The following is a 20,378-nucleotide window of genomic DNA, read 5'->3' as shown; positions in this document are numbered from 1 at the left end:
GTCACCTCCGTGGAACTCAAAGGAACAAAATGAGGTAGTCACTGCTCCCACAGGAGTGTGGGGGCCATGCACCCGGACTAGTAGGACTAATTTTAGGATGGTCTAGTATGACCAGTAAGGGCTAAAAAAGCCTGTGTTAAAAATAAAAATAAAACAAAGAATTCCATAGTCTATTAGACATAGGAGCAGATGTATCTGTTATTTCTAGCCAATATTTGGCCCCCAGAGTGTACGTTAATGAAAACGATATTTCTGTAACTGGGGTAGGGGTGCGATGTGTTAAATATTAGGAGTCCTCCTTGTTTATGCCAGAGCCATGACCTTTTATTGTAAAAACGAAATATAGGTGTACTGCCTCCTGGGTCTAACTAGCCCTTCTCCAAGGAAGACTAAGCTTTTTAACTCAGTACCTGTAAACACTGATCATTTCCTTGGGGAAGAACTGGCTATTCTTCTGGAGGGTATGGTTAATCAGTTGAGTCATGAAAGGCCCTTGGTATGTAACCACTTTTGCTTAAACATGTTTAAGCAGAGCTCCCTCCCCATACTTTCCACTTTCCTTGAAAATTCTTTTTTTAAAAGATTTTATTTATTTATTTTTAGCGAGGAAGGGAAGGAGAGAGAGAAAAGCATCAATGTATGGTTGCCTCTTGTGAGTCCCCTGCTGGGAACTAGCCCGCAGGAACCGGCCTGCAACCCAGGCATGTGCCCTGACTGGGAGTCAAACTGGTGACCCTTTGGTCCTCAGCCCACACTCAATCCACTGAGCTACACCAGCCAGGGCTCCTTGAAAATTCTGAACCTAGGAGCTACCAGGTCCTGAGAACAACAGGGCAATTAACTTGTTGCTCAAACTCATTGCAGCTTGCAGAAACACCAGGGCGCCCGTCTTTCCCAGCAGAAAAAAATGGCACTTTTAAAACTGAGGCTGTTTTTCAGATGCCACTTGGAGCCTCTTTCACACTGCTCCCTGCCCATTGTGAACCGGGAAGTCTAGGGTTAGGAGTTTAAAGCCCACAGAAAAGGAGCCCTCCCAGGAGGGTGAGGATCAGATCCCCCCCAGGGCTAAACAGGAAAAATGATGGGGAAAAAGTTAAAGGACTTTCTTTACCATTCCCTTAGCTAAAAAGGATCATGAAAGATTTGCTTTTTCAGTTCCTGTGTTTAATAATTCACAACCTTTAGAGAGATTTCATTGGAAGTTTACCTCAAGAGCTGTTAAAAGTCTCACTGTTTTTCGGCATTTTTTTTCATCAGGCCGTTCAGCCAGTAAAAAATTTATTTCTCAAAATGTTATTTATCATTATATGGATGACAACCTAATTGCTGCAGCATTGCACAAAGAGTTAAAGCAAGTTTACCTTTGTCTTAAAGACAATGTTTCTTCAGCAGGATTATTTATAGCCCCAGAAAAAGTACAACAATGTCAGCTCTGGCAATATTTAGGGTATGTTTTATTTCATCACACAGCCTCCAAATAATTCACATTCAGGTGCCAGATCCTTTAGTGCTTAATGGCTTAGCAGTTGTTAGGAGCTATTAATGTAACAGGGTACGGCCAAGGGGGCCCCAAAGAGGGATTTGTAATGGGGTCCAGAACTCAGAATGTCCAGGAAATATTAGAAAAAATATATAGAATGTCCTCACCCCCACGAGTCTGAGCTGGGGAATGGGACACATGGAGCAGGGCCATTCAGGGCTGTTTTGCATAGCAACAGCTTTGCAGCTAACCTCAGGCATGGTAATTAAACATATCTATAACCTTTCATTGGTTGCATAGATATGTTAAATAGCTGTGGTCATGCTTTGATCCAAGGGGGTGGAAGTGACTCCAATCCATGATGTAACTGGGAGGCAACTCCCCCTGGTTAGAGCACCTTTATGAGAGCTTGGAGATGATTGGCTCCACGCCATGGGGCCACACATGTCCAGATTGACTATGGCAACCCAGTAAAGCTGGATGAATATGGGAATGCTGGCAGGTGTAACTGGTTGTGGGAGGAGTCAGAAATGGGGCTGCAGAGGAAGATTGGTGCTGGGATTTGAACCCAGGTGCAGCAGCCATGCTGATTGTTTTTTGGGACCACATGGCTTTGGCAAAAGTCAGGACCACGTGGCTTTGGGGTGCTCCCTTTTGCCATGTGGCTTAGGAAGCAGGAAAGACCTTGTTGGGAAGAAAAGGGGTGAAAGGACTCTTGCTGGTGGGCCATGAGAAGGTACCACATGGCTTTGAATCAACTGGAGATCTCAGTGGCGACACAGCAGCGGATGGTGCCAGAAACTGAGGGGCTGCTTGAATCAGGGACTTCTACTTCTTTTCCTGAGATATGGTGCCCTGAACTTGGCAGAGGGAGAAGGAAGGACTGTGCATTTGTGGCTGTTCTAAAGGACTTTAGTATTTTAATAAAGACATTAAGTTGTTACTCTAAGTCTGTATAAGTCTTTGAATAAATAATTTCTTTCCTTTTCACCAATCTCTGGCATTGAGAGACATCTTTCTCTGGTGGCGGGGCAAGGTGAACCTAGTACGGGGTGGGGGGGAGCAAGGAGCAGAAAGGGGGGATTCATTTGGTAATAGTATATCATTCACCCCACCCCAGGTCTGTTCTGTAACATTAATTAGATTCATCCCAGTTTGGGAATTACTGAAAGACAGTTAACTAACCTATTTAATTCCCTTAAAGGAGACCCCAATTTAAACTCTCCCCAAACTTGAAGTAGCCAGGCTCTACAGGAATTAAATTTAGTTAATCAATATATCTCCTCTAGATAGCTTACAAAGGTTAATAGACAACTCCCTGTCACACTATTTTGTTTTTTCTATTCTAGGGACACAAACTGACTTAATTAGGCAGTTCTCACCTAATTTAGAAATGACTGAGTGGATATTTTTATCTCATCAGCCTCAGCATGTTACTGAACAAGAAGTCCGTGGGAGGGGCAGTACAATATTTGGCCCACCTAGGGATGCCCAAAACGGTTATACGACAGGGGCCCCTCCCCCAAAAAACAGAATACTAATATCTACTGGGCTCTTCTGTCCTCCGCCAATTGGAAAGACATCTCTCAATGCCAGAGATTTGTGAAAAGGAAACAAAATGTTTATTTAATGCTATTCAGGCCTAATGCCTCCACTAAAATATCAAAGTCCTTTAGGTTGTACACCTACACCCACACAGCACTCCCTTTTCCCACTGTCCCAACTCCAGGTACCGTAAATCAGGAAAAGAGCACACGTCTGTGTTGCAGGCCACTGGCACCGTCAGCTGTGTCACTGTGCAGGATCTCGAGTTAATCCAAAGTACTGTGGTACCCTCTCACGGTCCACTGGCAACAGTCCTTTGTACCCAGTTCCAGTCAAAGTCTCTCCTGCTTTCCAGGCCCCTCGGCCAAAGGGGGCACCCCAAAGCCACGTGGGCCTCTTCTACCAAAGCTGCAGGGGTTTCTCACTCCACCAAAAGCATGTGGCTTTCTTCTTCACCTGGCTGCAGGGATCTCCATTCTGGCAAAGCTGCATGGTTTCCCCTTTCACCTGGGCAGTTAGCCCCTCATGTCCCGGAGCCCATCTTTTCCAAGCTCTCACACAGGCCTTTCTCTCAGGGGTGCAACCCTTAGTTGCCATCTTGGGTCCTAGCTACTCCCTTCTCCCTGGCTCCAAACTTGGCCACAGCTAATTTAACATATCTATGAAACCAGTTAAAGGTTATAGATATGTTAAATAATCATTCCAGAGGTTAGCTGCAAAACTATTGCTATGCAAAACAGCTCTCAATGGCCCTGGTTCTATTTGTCCCTTCCCTGGTGGGGGGGGGGGCGGTGAGGACATCTTATATGTCTCTCCAATATTCCTATACACCTTGAATTCTGGACACCATTCCAAATCTTTTTTTTGGGCCCCCCCCCGGCTGCACCCTGTATCAAGCATACAATTACTACTTATATCACTGCATTGTGTCAGCTTATTATTAAGGGGCATGATGGGGTACTTCAGCTTTTTAGCCACAACCCAGCAATTATACATGTTCTACTCACCCAAGCGTATTTACAACTTTATAATCACTCAGAATTTCATTGTTCAATTGCTGATTTTGTTGGAGATCTTAACATTCATTTACCTTCTGATAATCTTTAAAACCTCCCCACTCTTAATATCCACTTAGGGGACAAATTCAGCACCACTCCTATTCCTAAAGCCAAAACCATTTTTATTGATGTCTCAGGTAAAACTGCCATCATCTGGAAGGAAGGAAATGAATGGAAACATTTTCTCTTAGGAGGGTACTCCTGATACAGGGTGCAGCCAGGGGGGCCCCCAAAAAAGATTTGGAATGGTGTCCAGAATTCAAAGTGTATAGGAATATTGGAGAGACATGTAAGATGTCCTCACCACCCCCCCCCAGGGGGAAGGGACAATGGAGCAGGGCCATTGAGAGCTGTTTTGCATAGCAACAGTTTTGCAGCTAACCTCTGGAATGATTATTTAACATATCTATAACCTCTAACTGGTTTCATAGATATGTTAAATAGCTGTGGCCAAGTTTTGAGCCAGGGAGAAGGGAGTAGGGGACTCAGGAGGTAACTAGGGGCTGCACCCTTGAGTGAAACACCCATGTGAGAGCTTGGAAAAGATGGGCTCCAGGACATGAGGGGATAACTGCCCACGTGAGGAGAGGGCCATGCCATTTGGGGCAGAATGGAGATCCCTGAAGCCAGGTGAAGAAGAAAGCCACATGCTTTTGGTGGAGTGAGAAACCCCTGCAGCTTTGGTAGAAGAGGCCCACGTGGCTTTGGGGTGCCCCCTTTGGCCGAGGGGCCTGGAAAGCAGGAGAGACTTTGACTGGAACTGGGTACAAAGAACTCTTGCCAGTGGACCATGAGAGGGTACCACAGTACTTTGGATTAACTCGAGATCCTGCATGGTGACACAGCTGACGGTGCCAGTGGCCTGCAACACAGACGTGTGCTCTTTTCCTGATTTACGGTACCTGGAGTTGGGACAGTGGGAGAAGGGAGTGCTGTGTGGGTGTAGGTGTACAACCTAAAGGACTTTGATATTTTAGTGGAGGCATTAGGCCTGAATAGCATTAAATAAACATTTTGTTTCCTTTTCACAAATCTCTGGCATTAAGAGATGTCTTTCCAATTGGCGGAGGACAGAAGAGCCCAGTAGATATTAGTATTTTGTTTTTGGGAGGGGCCCCTGTTGTACAGCAGTTCTGGGCATCCCTAGGTGGGCCAAATATTGTATTGCCCCTCCCTCAGACCTCTTGTTCGGTAACACTCCTCCACCCAATAGGCAGAAATTTCAAAAGCTGTTCTTGCCCTCCAGCAATGGCCTAAAGAGCCTCTTAATTTAGTCTGTGACTCTGGATATACTGTCCAAACTCTTCTTCATATAGACTAAGCCTTGTTAAAGGGCTCTATTGAACCTCAATTATTACATCTGTTTCTAACCTTACAGAGTCTTCTGAGTAAAAGAGAACATCTTTTATTTGTTACCCATATTTGATTTCATTCAGGCTTGCCTTGCCCTATGGCAGAAGGTAATTCTCAAGCTGATGCCCTTGTCATCCTAGCAGATACTTTTCAATCTGCAGTAATGTCTCATCTATTTTTTCATTAAAATATTCAAGCCCTATGTAAAGAGTTAAATATTCCTAGAGCACAGGCAAAACAAATGATCAAAGAACATCCTGACTGTCAGGCTCTTTCTAAGGCATCCCCTGCCCTTGGCATTGACCACAGAGGGTTACAGCCTCAAATAATTTGGCAAACAGATGTTACTCACTCCCCCTTTTGGGAAGTTCAAATACTTACATGTATCTATAGATAAGTGTTCAGGTACCTTACATGCCTCAACCCTTACAGGAGAATCTGCAAAACACATTAGAGCCCATTCACTCAGGGCCTTCAGTCACTTAGGCCATCCAGAAGAAATCAAAACTGATAATGGACCTGGACATATTGCCTAAGCCACTCAGGCTTTTTTAGAAAAATGGGGAGTTCAGCATAAAACGGGTATCCCTATAACCCTACAGGTCAAGCAATTATTGAAAGACCTCACCAAGCCTTCAAAACATTACTAAGCAAACGAAAAAGGGGGGAATCAGGAAACATCTCCCCAAAATTTAACCATGCAGGCAATGTATACATATTTTTTTAAATTGTGATAATAGTTTAAAAATACCCATAGACAAACATTTTGTACGAAACAGGCCTACAAGCTTGCACCCTTTGGTCTTATACAAAGACCCACTAGGAGAAGGAAAGTGGGAAGGCCCAGTTATACCATTAACCTGGGGAAGAGGATATGTTTGTGTTTCTGTTCCTACAGGACCACTGTGGCTTCCAGCAAAAAGAGAAAACCCATATCATAGTAGACCATTCCCAGCATCATATGTGGCTGTTCGTCAGGACTCCACAGCTCAAACAGGAAGTAGTCTGGATGAAAGAATAGATGGAGAAGATGTCCCAAGGAACAAAAGTGAAGAAATGCTGACACCAGGAGTTGCAAAGCCCTGAAGGAAGTTCTCAGTCAACCCCAGGGGGTAATTGGGGCTATCTAAATACCTTTAGTAATAGGGCAAAACAAGTTATTCAACAATCAGGAGTCAATAACACTCCAGAAAATGAGTTTTTAGCTTACTTGTCAGTAGTGTCCTCTAATTCCATCAAAATTATGTTGATTCTTATGTTCTAGCTTGTTTTGGAGGCTTGGGCCTTGCTCTTGAGACTCAGCATATTTACTGGAGCTATATCCGGGATCCACCCATATTTTAACTCCACACTTGGTGGAATTCAGAGCCTCCTTTATCTAGCAATGATACCAAATGGACAGGAGGCATCTGACTTCCCCTGGATAGACCTTTAGAGGAAACATGACATTGGTTATCTGTCCCTACAAATACTGTCCATCTGTCAGGACATTTGCCTCTTGTTTTTCAACAATGTCTGACACTCTGTGTTTACCTTTAACTTTTAAATGGTATGCACATGTCATTGATAATAAGGAATTTCAAGCTAATATCTCCCTCATAGGAGCCATAGGCTTGAAAGGAAAAAAGGATGGGGATAATAGTAACCACACAGATGTACCCTTTTGCAAACTTAAGCCAAAAACTTCTGAGCCTATCACTTGGTCATTGTATAGAGATCAACAGCCCTCACTCATTGATATTCCTAACACCTCATCAACAGTTGAAAACTGGGGTGCCAAGTGGGAAGTGTATGCTAGTGTGAGTTCTACCACTGTCCCTGCCAAACCTAACACTATATACAGGAGTGTGGGATGGCATGGTGGGGGAACTGGAGCTCCTATTTTAAGAGTCATGTCTCCAAACTACACTAGCCCTTGGGATATTAATACTTGGAGAATGGGACTCCCTTTAGTAGAACGCCTTCTAGGACACCTTCTTCTGTATAAAAAGGAGGTGAAGTCTGGAAGGGGTGTTTACCCTGTGGAGAATGTTAGTAGTTCCTGGGTTACTGTATGTACTTCTCAGCCCTATCTTTTTCTAGCCATCCCAGGGATGCCTCATTTAACCTATAATAAAAACTATGCTATTTAGTCTCTGTACTTCCCCTGGCTCTATCTACGCTAGCTGTCTTACCCACACTAATACTACTCAACTAAATCTCACTATGGCTTTTGTAGTTCTTAGGCAAACAGAAACCTGGCTGCCACTCAATGTTACCTGTGAATGGGAAGACCTAGGAGGCCTAGCCACCCTCAACCATGCACTCTCTCTAGTGAGGGTGTGGCACTTCTTAGGAGCTCTCATTGCTTGTATTGTTTCTGCTATCACTATAGCTGCCTCTGTTGTAGTGGCTGCCACTGCTCTGGCTGAATCTGTCCAGACCACTTGTGTTGTTGATGCCCCTCTCACCAATACAACTCAAGAGATGATTCAACAGATGTGTATTAGCCAGGAGGACCTTGCCAGGCTCTCAGCCATAGAGTCTGCAGTAATATGGCTGGGAGAAGAACATGATGCTCTTGTCACGCGCCAACAACTCACTTGTGATCCAAGCTTCTCTAAGCTATGTGTTGCTCTCCTGAAGCATAACTTCAGTCAGCATTCATGGGAGGAGGTCCAACATAGCTTGTGTGGGGAATTTTCCTCCAATCTTAAAGGACAAATTGATGAGTTCCAGCTTGGGCTGCTTCAGCAGCTTTGGGACATTAAATGAATTATGGAACTGGAGGTCTTTCAGACCCAGTACAATAACTTACAATGGCTCAATTCAAAGACTTGGTTTAAGGGACTGAATTTGCGTATCTGGGTCATGAGAGCTGTGGGATGCATCATAATCATTGTGGTCTTTTGTGCCTTGAAATGTATATGCAAATTATTTTCCAGGGATTGTGTATGTGAAGGGCAAATAGTAGGCTTCATTAGACTTACCACTGTGTCTATCAAAAACAAACAAAAAAGGGAAGGTGTTGGGAGCCATCCTGCCTGGTTTCAGGGACTGTAGCCTTTTGTCTCATGGCTAAGGCTGAGTGAAAAGGCCTTGGGGTCATGAGCCACTAAGGAGACAGAACATTTCCTCCTGCCAGGAGCACAGCCCCTGCCTCCCTCACTTCCCCCTGTTTGGCTATGACAGGTTAGTCAATGATGGGTAAGATCCCTCAAAGGAGGAGGGACAACCTAAGATAGTCACTGTCATAATGGGCCATTATGGAAGGACTTAGGGGTCTTCAGAGAAAAGGCAGAAAGACCCTCACCCCTTGGCTTTGTCACTGCCTGAGTACTCACTCTGCAAAATCTCCTAGTCTCTTGGCTGCTTTGTCCTCCCTGCCTGACTAAGCCTGGGAACTATGCCAAGAGGCAGCTGCAACCTTGTGCTGGATCGGATGGCTCCCCACGGGTGAATCTGTCCAGAGAAAGAACATACAATGTTTCCTTTGAGACCTGCTCTGCCCTGTTGCTATGAAACAGACACTTGAGCTAAAGCCAACCCTGACCAGAAACAATCCCTATGTTTCTTCAACTATTATCTGTAAATGATGTCAGTAACATTTTGAGCACTGATTGATGAGATTTTCTTACCTCTCTGTGAGCTGAAGTCAATAAAAACACAGGGGAGGAGGTATTCAGGACCTTTCTCCTTTGAGGGACTGGTCACCTTTCCTCCCCAAGCAAATGATGCATTGGGCATTTTTATTTCTCATCTGTGACAACTGGGGAAATTCTGATGCTGGAGCACTCCCATCAATGCAGTAATATTTTCACTGATATGTCTCCTAGAGCAAGGGTTATAAAGGAAAGAATAAACAAATGGGACTTCATCAAAACAAAAGCTGCATGCATAAAGAAAGCATCAGCAAAGTGAAAAGGGAACCAACTGTATGGGAAAACATATTTGCCAATGATACCTCAGACAAGGGTTTGAGCTCCAAAAATATTTTCACCTTTTAAAAAAACATTTTATGTATTTCCAGAGAGATGGGAAGGTAGGGGGGAAAAGGGAGAGAAATGTCAATTTGTCACCCCTTGCATTCTCCAAATGGGCCTGGCCTGAAACTCAGGAATGAGCCCTGACTGGATTTGAACCTGTGAACTTGAGGTTCACAGTATGACCCAATCCACTGGGCCATCTTAATCAGTACTCTACTTGTTTTCATTTCCCTCTGATTTTCTTACCCTCTCGATTAATTTGTGTTATTCTCTTTTCCAACTCTTTGTGGGGTTGAGTTTCAAGAAATATTTATTGCATAGGGAAAAAGGTGTTGCCAAATATTTAATGACTTAAAAGGAAGCCAAAAAACAAATTACTTGACGTAAAATGTCAATACTTTATGCACATAAAGAGCCCCAGGATTAGCTTTCAAAATATTTATATGTAGCAGGGTATTGAGATGTTGTAAGCTGTGCGTGTGGCCTTTGTAGCATATCAAAGGTGTGTACTTTATGATGTATTTAGTGAAAATAATTTGACTTGCTACATTTTGTCCTATTCTATGTAATAAATATTGCATGGGATATGTTAGGCAATGAAACATAGAAGTATTCAGAAGGAAGCATTGGAACTTATAAAGACAGATACATCCTAGGTAGAGACCCAGAAAGAGCTGAAGTTTAAAAACAGACCGTTTTAGAGAACCAGGAACAGGAGTCTCTGATGTGTCTTGCTTGGGCATCTTCCTGGGATGTATTGCCTTTGGAAGTTAAGTCTTCAGCCAGAATAAAGTGGAGGCAATACTGGTGCTTTTGCACACTGGTGTTTTCAGGATCTGTGCTTTTGAAGAAAAAGAAGGTGAGTGAAAAATTTATAGAAACTGGGCTGATAAGAATAAAATGAAAAGTGCTCTTGTTAGTGGGAAGTTAGGCATACACAGGAGGGACTGTCAGAAGTGGAGACATGGGTGAGACTGGATTCAGTTGGAAGACAGGGAGAAGTATTCAGGGCTGGAGTAGTTGAACCCCGAAAATGTTGTGTGTACTTGGTGTCAGTTTGAAGGCAAAGACAGGTGGACAGGAAGAGTATCAGTTGGAAGGCAGGGAGAGGTATGGTGCTGTTGCCAGTTTGAACAAATGGAAGTTGGGCAGGGCTAGAATGAATCAGAAATAAAATTAAGGTGCATGGAATTTCAATAAGTTGAAATTCTGGGAGAGGATGTAGGCCTTACGTTAGTTTCATTTTTTTTCTAGTTAAGGTTCTTATGGGGTTTCCCAGATTTATTTTTGGCATATATTATTTTCTAATTTTTGAAGACCACTGATTGAAGAGACTTTCCAAAACTGTTGCCACTTTATTTCTTTTAAATGATGGTGTTTTGCTTATGCATTTTCACCATCAACTGTACTATCTTCATCCTGTGCCTACAGAGAACATGCTGCTAGACTTTGTGAAGGTCAGACCCACAGAGTTGATTGTACAGACACTGGTGAGAGGCCCTTCTCTTTTCCAGCTTTCTCCTTAATCTTTTTAAATGTCCTTCCTGTACCCTTCAACTCTGGCACTCGGAAGTCTGATAACAACAAATTCTTCAGCCTGACAGGTAAAGGCCGCAGCTGGCGGAGCGGGGGAGCACAGGAAAACTCAGACAGATGGACTCAGGAGAACCCACTCTTTTAGGTAAGGCTGGGGAAACAGATTGTTCCAGTTGAAAAGCTGGAAATGACCCTAATAACTGCTGTGACTTTAAGTAGATATAATGCACTTATCCTTTTTATTGAGATGAAAAATCACTTATCTCAAAGTCCCTTTAAAACTTAAGTGTGCTGTGGGATGATTAAAGAACAGTAATTCTATTTTAAAACACTGTGTTTTAATAAATTAAAAAATAAAAATAGACTCAACTACAATATTAGACCAGGTTTACTTGATAGATATTTGTAGAGCATTGCATTTAAAACTTCAGGGTACACATTTTTCTCTAGTTTACATGCAAAACTTTTCAAGATAGTTCTTGTACTAGGAGAAAAAAAATAATCCTCTATAAATTTTAACTATTTAAAGTTATATGAACCATTTTTTTTTACCACAATGGTAAGATACTCGAAATCAAATATAGGGGACAAAACACAAATATTTGGAGATTACACAACAGGCTACCAAACACCCAATAAATCAGAAATGAAAACAGAAATATGACACCTATATTGGAAGAGATAAAAATGCAAACACAGTCTTTGAAAGCCTGGATTTAGTGAAAGCTGTTATAAGGGGAAACATTATGACTATACATTCTAACTAAACAGCAGAAAAATTTCAGTAAATCATTTGAATTTATTCCTAAATACATTAAAAATGAAGTAACAAAAGTAAATTGAAGTAATATAAAACAAAGATTATTGCCAAAATAAAGTAGAAAAATAATAGAAAAGACTAATAAAATTGATGGCTTCTTCTTTGAAATGATAAATAAACTTGAAAAGACTCTAGTAAGACTCCAAGCAGTAAATAGAAAAAACAAAAATAGATAAAATGAGGGGAAAAAAAGACAAATTACAATCGACACCACAAAAGCACAAAGAATTATTGAGAAATAGCATCAAGAATTATATACAATAATTCGACAATTTAATAAAATGGGAAATTTTTAAAATATTCACCCTTTGAAGGCTAAACCAGTAAGAATTACATAATAATTAATAAATAGAGAAGTATGCTTCCAAAGTTAATTTACAAGGTCAGCATTACTCTGACTCCAAACTACACAAAATCACTGCAAAGAGAGAGACTCACAGACTTATATTGCTAAATGTCAGCCAAAAGTTTTCAACAAAACAGCAGCAAACCAAATTTAATAATATTTAAAGTGAATATACAACCTGATCAAGTGTGAATTTTACCAGTGATGCAAGAATGGCTCAATATCCAGCAAACAGTGTGATTAAATGCATCAAAAACCAAAATCACAAATCATAATTATTTGAGAGATACAGGAAAAGTCTTTAAAGAACTAGATATGGAGGACTTCCGCCAAGATAGAGGCATAGGTGGAGACGCAGTGCTTCCTCACACAACCAAGTTTAGAGACGACTAAATATTAGCAACAGAAAACGCAGGCAGAACACAGAAAATTGAACTTTTCGGAAGTCTGATAACAACAAATTCTTCAGCCGGACAGGTAAGAGGGGCAAAACCAGCAGCTGGCGGAGTGGGGGAACACAGGAAAACTCGGACAGATGGACTCAGGCACGTGGAACCCAGGCTCAGGGTTGCAACGGGTGGACCTAGTGAGCGACCGAGCAAGCGGCCCGTGGGGAACCAGCGAGAGAGCAGGGCAGAGATTTGACCGTGGTCGCACATTCGTGCGCAGATAGACCAGTGAGGGAGTGGGCAGTTAGACGGTACCCAGCAGGCCCCAGCGGCTAGCAGCAGCAGAGGGTACCGCCATTTCCGCGCTCTGACCCCGCCTCCACATACAGCGTCATAACCCAGCAACCTGAGTGGCCCTGACCTGGTGAACCACCTAAGGCTCTGCTCCTCACCCAGTGGCGCGAAACAGCAGAGGGGGCCGCCATTTCCCCGCTCTGACCATGCCCCCACATACAGCGTCACAACCCAGCGACCTGGGAGTCCAAGGCTCCGCTCCTCATATTTAATGAGTGGGAACAGACCAAAAATGGCTCAAGAAGATCTCAAAGCCCCAGAGCCTATAAATCTAAGTGAAGAAATAGCAAAACTCTCAGACACGCAGTTTAAAACACTGGTGATCAGGATGCTCAGAGATCTGGTTGATTATAGCCACAAATTAGAGAAACATATGTGGGGAGCAAGGGGCGGGGGAGGCTGGGATGGGAAAAATAGACAGAAAACTGTACTTGAAAAATAACTAAATAAAATTAAAATTAAAAAAAAAATTAGAGAAACATATGAAGGCAAAACTAATTGAAATGAATGGAATTGCACAGGAAACCAATAGCGATGAAAAGGAAACTGGGACTCAAATCAATGGAGTGGACCAGAAGAAAGCAAATAATGGCCAAACAGAAAAGAGTCAAGAAGCAAGAATTCAAAGAAACGAGGAGAGTCTTAGGAACCTCCAGGACATCTTTAAACGCTCCAACATCCGAATTATAGGGGTACCAGAAGGGGGAAAGGCACAGCCACCAGTGGAAAACCTATTTGAACAAATAATAAAGGAGAATTTCCCCAATCTGGCAAAGGAAATAGACTTACAGGAAATCCAGGAAGCTCAGAGAGTCCCAAAGAAGTTGGACCCAAGAAGGAACACACCAAGGCACATCATCATTATATTAGCCAAGATTAAAATGAAGGAGAGAGCCCTAGAAGCAGCAAGAGCTAAGGGGACAGTCACCTACAAAGGAGTTCCCATCAGACTGTCAGCGGATTTCTCAAAAGAGACCTTACAGGCAAGAAGGGGCTGGAAAGAGGTATTCCAAGTCATGAAATCCAAAGACCTACAACCAAGATTGCTCTATCCAGCAAAACTTTCATTTAGAATGGAAGGACAGATAAGGTGCTTCTCAGATAAGATCAAATTCAAGGAGTTCATCATCACCAAGCCCTTATTATATGAAATGTTAAAGGGACTTATCTAAGAAAAAGAAGTTAAAAAAAAACATGAACAGTGAAAGGACAGCAAACTTACAGTTATTAACAACCACACCTAAAACAAAAGCAAACTAAAAGGACAGCTAGTTCAGGAGTGGAAACATAGAAATGAAGATCTCAAGGAGGATTAGCAACAGGGGAGTGAGAGGAGGAGAAGGGGGGAGAAGGTACAGAAAATAAGTAGCTTAGATGGTAGATAGAAAATAGATGGGAGGGCAAGAATAGTATGGGAAATATAGAATCTAAAGAACTTGAGACACATGGTCATAAACTAAAGGAGGGTAATGGTGGGGATGGCGGGTAGGGTGGAGGGGAATGAAGGGGGGGAATAGAACAACTTAATGGCATAATCAATAAGAAAAGAACTAGATATGCAATACCAATAAAAATATTTCAGAAGAAGGCCAATAGATGGAAAGATCTCAGCTTGCTGAAGGTCATATAGAACAACCTCACAGGTGACAATATTCAATTGTGAAATAATGAAAACATTTTAGAGACCAAAAAAGTCAAGAATGTGTACTTTCATTACTATTTTTAGAAATAATAATGGAATATTTAGACATAGCATTCAAGAAAAAAAAATAAAATTCATCTCAATAACAGATAGAAAACTGTCAGCATTTGTAGATGACATAATACTCTGTACAGAATTTCTTAAAGAATTCAACAAAATTAATAGAATTAATAAAGTAATTCACTAAGAAACAAAATGAAAACTGAATATACAGAAACCTGTCACATTCATAGCACTAATAAACAATGAGAGAAGAAAATAATCCCATTTACAACTACATGCAAAAGAAATAAATGACTGTGAATTGGAATAAACAAAGAGGTGAAAGATGCATACTCTCAAAATTAAAGGACTTTGAAGAGAGAAAGTGAAAACACACACACGAATGGAAGGATAAATCATTTCTATATAATAAAAAGATTAAAATGTTATAACACTTCCCAAAGCTATTTCTTAATTTCAAACCTTATCAAACTACTTCTCAGAAGAAAAAAAACTTAAAATTTATATGAAACCACAAATACATTAAATAGTCAAATATACTTGGAGAAGAAAAACAATGTTAGAGATATCACACTCCCATTCTCAAACTATACTATAAAAGTATAATAATTAAAACAAATTTATCAGCACAAAACAGATACCTAAATCAATAGAAGAGTATAGAGAACCCAGAATTAAACCCTCTTACATGAACAACTAATCTATGAAAGAGAAGGTAAAAATAAGCACTGAAAAGTTGACAGACTTCTCAAAACCTGGTCTTAGAAAAACAAAATTTGCACATGCAATAAAACTTGTCTACATTCTTACATCATATACAAAAATAAATTTAAAGTGATACTAGCTCTGCCCACCTCTTCTATATTTTTCACTGACACCAGCCCTGCTTCTCCCTTACTCAACTCTGTCTATATTCATATTAAAGTCAGTACTTCACCAATCCCAGCCTCACAGATAATTCTAGACCACCCATCTGTCTTTGCCTTCTGACTGAGTCCATTCCTGCCTATATTCCCTGCTTTCTAACTGATATCAGACATAGTTAAGTCTCCTTCTTTTTTAATTTATGTTACTTTTGCTCCTCATTTTCAGTGCTGACCCTTTCCTTATAATTATTTTTCACTCAGCTCCTTTTCCTTCAACAGCTCAGAAACTGAGAACAGGAATGTGTAACAACACCTGTGTTTGCAGCCTTTCATTGTGGATGAAGACTGACCTTGCTCAGGTGACACGTCCTAAGATAACTTTGCACCTTTGCAACTGGCACAGCCACTGTCTCTCAGGTGACTGATCCCCAGGTCCTGCTATGAACGTTTCTATTCTTCTGAACCTCATATGTTGATTGGAAGTAACATGACATAATTTAGCACCTGAGAGTTCTTACCATATAAGTCATAAGGAACACACATCTGATCCAACAGAGAAGCCACATCAACAGCCTTCAGGGCTTCCAACCACACACCACATGTAAAGAATCTGAAAACTAACACACAGTAAATACTTTATGTGCATCAGTGTTGGGGCTCTTGTCATGTGTTAGGACACATGTGTCCATTGACATGTTAGGACAAATTATTTGTGCTTTGGGTAATGTCTTTTGCATGGGAGGATATTTTGTAGCCTTTGTCCACAACAAATACATGACTATAGTACCTCTATCCCCTAAAATATATATAAGAAGGAGAGAAATAGAGAAACAGAGAGTTAGAAAAGGAAAGAATGAGGTTAAAACAAAGATAGAGAATTATAATACTCAACAAAGCAAATGAGTGAAAAGTGATATTTAAAAAATAAAATTAAAAAAATCTTGACACAAAGATATATTTTACTTATTTTTAAGAGATGGGTGAATAGAGAAACAGAGAGAAAATATCGATGTGAGAGAGTAACATTGATCACCTGCTTTTTGTATACTCTCCCTTTTCAAGAATTGAACCCACAGCCTAGTTAAATGCCCTGTCTTGGGACTAAACCAGCAACATTTGGTGAGTCAGATGATGCTGCAGCCAACTGAGCCCCCTGACCAGTATGACATTATTTTTACTTGGAACATGTATGTGACTTCACATCACTTTGACTTTATTATGGAGAAGCTGGTTCGTACTGCCTATTGTTGACAACAAAGATTTTCATATCAGCAGATAGCACTGACAGGAAACTATTGTGGATGCTGCTCACCACGTAGGCCACTATGAGCACAAGATCTGATTCTAAGTATAACAGGAGTCCAAGGAAAGTTATATGGCAGAAATAATAACATTAAGATGTTTTCTTAATGTTAACCCCATAAAGGTGAGCACAAATAAATATTAATCAAATGAGTGCGATTTCTCCAAAATCATCTTGATGAATCTCAGACCTAATGTAATTGGTATTTTCAGCTACATTTTACTTTCTTTGATAATTTTGCCAGGTCTGAGGTTTTCCACCAAACACATGTAACACCAGCCCACAGTGCTTTGGGTTGTATGTCATACATCTGTGAAAATGTCTCTAGAAAGTAGTTCCAGTCCTCATCCCCAGTGAGTAATTTGGCTCATGGGAGAGTCCAAAGAAACACAATGGCACTAAAGTGATCAGAAAACAAATGTTTGAACTCAGCTCTTCCTTCTGATTCCTGGGGCCATTGTTACATTCCCAAGGAATCTGTGGGAAAAGCTGTGCCTGATACATTTGTATATTAATGGAGGTGTTGTGGGTGAGCAGTCAAGAGTCCTGAGAACCTTTCATATAAGTCTAATTAGGAAAAAGCAGCCAAGTAATGCAACTTACAAAAAGCTCACTTCCTCATTGAGAGAACAAAACAGAAGAAATCTGGTAATTAGCCACCCACATTCTAGAGACAGGTCCCTATCAGTTTACTTTACTAAATAAAGTTGAGAGAACAAAATGTTTGCCAGTTGTCTTGACAGTTTCTCAGGATGTGTCTTTTGGGAAAGGCCATAGTAAAACTACTTCACTCACTATAAACAGTGAATCATGTTTTCCTTCTAAAAACTTTTTTCATTCACCTGTGAGTGTTTTCAGGTAACTCAGGCTATTACTATGATCCCATGTGTGCACCAGTTCAGCCATTGCCAATTTTTTGTGTAGTGCTGTGGGGGAAACGTCAGGAGAAGAGCGCAGCTTTCCTGGTCAGAAGCAATTTCTTAGGTGTTGGAGTCCTGCCTGGTCTGTCAGGTGTGTACCTCAGGTCATGGCTTGCTCAGTAAGAAGGGAGTGCTGGAGAACCAGCTACTCTACATTCTTATAATCCTGAGCTACTGATGTGTCCTTTGGTTTGTTTTAAGGTATATTGGGTTTTTCCTCTGTACCTGATCAGAATCTATTTAAAACATAATGGTGGTGTTCCACTCTACAGCGATGCCCAGGCAGTCCCCTGGTGTTACTTACCTGACTAAATACCAGACAACATCTTTACAAAACTCTGCACAGAAACTCATGAAGGAGCAATTAAACATGTACAGATTCTCTGTAGCCTTAGACAGGGTGCAGGTACACCAAAACAACAACAGTCAAAACCTGTCAGAGGTGAGAGTGGGCACTGAAGGTCTGTACAGCCCAAATCTTCAGATGACAAGGGCAAGCCCATATTCCAGATTCCAGTCTATGGAATGCTTGAACCCACCCAGAGTCTCACACTAGATGTCACCCTGTCCCACTCCCATCAGAATCTGAGTCTCCATTCCCACCACCACCAGCTGCTAAATGAAAGTGTAGAAAGTCAGTCCTCACATATTTGTGGGAAAATTAGAGAAAACGACATGTTGTTCAATTTCACAGCAAGCTATACGTACCTTGCATTTGGCTACAGTTTTCAGGGAACTCTCTTTCTTAGGTGTTTGTGCATCAGTCAGCTCCACTGTCCCTTTAGACCTTCTCAGACACTTACTCACTCACACTTAATTGCATCATTCTTACACAAAATGGCAGATGTGATTAAGCTATTCCAGCCACTTTTTTTGCAACTTATCACATAACAAACCTAGACCTCCAAAGCTGCATCCTCATTTATTTTCATGAATTCCAGCAAGGGAGATCTTTTTTCACAGGGTCACAGTCTTACAATGCCACTAGACCATGACTTGGTTCCATTGAGTTGTCATGTCAGCAGTTTGCCAAAAACATCTAATTTGTCTCCTGATAAGTAACATAAGTTTGCTTGTGCTGTCAAAATACAGTGCTATGTTGGTGGGTGTAAACAGCATACTTTTTTTTATTATTGCAGTTCCGGAAGCTCAAATTTGGAGATCAGGTTGTGGGCTGGATTGCTTTTTGTGGGTTTTTTAATGGACCCTTTCATGTCTTCTAGGTGAGTGTGTTTAAACTTGTTTCCAGGTGTTTCCTCTATGCTTCTCTGTGACCTGACAATTTGTAAAGGCACTACTTTCATTGGCTTAGGACCCACCCAAATAAACTTACTTGACATTATTTCCCTAAAAACTATCAGTCCAAATACAGGCACACTGTGAAGTAATGGGCTTTTAGGCTTCAAATTGTGAAATTGAAAAATACTTTTGAGCTCTTAATGCATGCTCCAGGTTGGCTGAAGAGACACAGAAATGAGGCTGCAGGAAGAAATGTGTATGAAATATATTCATGTGTTTCACAGCTACAGCCAAATTTGAACTAAAAATTCTTTTCCAGTGACATAGCCACCAGCAGTCTCTGATGGTGGTTGCTTTTTGAATCAAGCCTCACTTGAAATTTATAATTGTTTCTAACCCAGTCCTCATGGTGTCAAGTTGTCCATGCTATCACAGTTGTGCATTATTTAGTTCTTACCAGTATTGTGTTATTATGTGTTAGATATCAGTTATTTACAGTGACGTGGATTTCTTATTTTCCAAGTCATGTGATCAGGTAGTGTCCCTGGGAAGGCTACATTTCTTATTTCAATTTCCAAGTATTTTTCTCTATGTCTGAAATCTCTAAAATGTAGGCATCAAAACTTGATTGAATGAAAAAAATACAGTCAGTGCCTTTTAAAGAAATTAAGTGGATTCCTTTCATGTGTGTGTTTCCTGTACACTGTCTTTAAATTGCATAGACATAAAATTCTCCAGAACCTGTCCCTTGATGGTAGGGGTGGCCAAGCCTCAGTAGCTCAGGGGGTTGTGGTGTTGCCAGACGTTTGGCGATTCTCAGTGCTGGCCTGAAGGAAATTGAGAAACATTTGGAATATTTAAGTCTCTGTTTTCTCATCCCTGTATTTGGGGTATTTATTGTGGAGTCACTGAAAAATGCTGTTTTTACAGACTATTCATACAGGGAAGTCTCTTGTTTCTAAGCTAAAAAAATGCCTTGAAAAGAATAATCATGCAATTTTTCTTGATCAGGTATCTCATGATAGTACATTTAAAGGTCAGAAATTGTTTCAGTTTGGGCACTTCTGTCTTTTTACATGTCCCTGCAGAATTCTGAGTTCCTGCGGGAGCTCCACATTGTCATTCTCTTAGTGGTTTTTGGTGATGTTGTTTACATTGTGTCCCTTTTTGGTTAACTAAATATGAAGGTGACATCAGATTGTCACCTTGAGGGTCCCTTAGAATGTGAAATACAGAGGATTTTCAAAATGTCATGGTAGCAGCCTATCTCTGTCAAAACTTTTTTAAAATGACTACCTGCCTCTTCATTTGTCTAGTACTTAGTATAGTAATGTTACTGAAAACAACTCAGCCACTTTCAGGTGTACGGAGTGGAACTTTATTTACCCATGCAGACCCAGAGGAGGCAGTCTCCAAATTCTGGGTCCCGAGCTCAGGCAGGTGCTTGTTTTTATAGTGTGGCATGCAGAAGCGATTTTACTAAGCCTACATGGCAGAAG

The sequence above is a fragment of the Artibeus jamaicensis genome, unplaced genomic scaffold, assembly GCF_021234435.1.
Source record: "Artibeus jamaicensis isolate MK-2021 breed Jamaican fruit bat unplaced genomic scaffold, CSHL_Jam_final contig_469, whole genome shotgun sequence".
Taxonomy (NCBI): Eukaryota; Metazoa; Chordata; class Mammalia; order Chiroptera; family Phyllostomidae; genus Artibeus; species Artibeus jamaicensis.
This window is presented reverse-complemented; position numbering follows the sequence as displayed.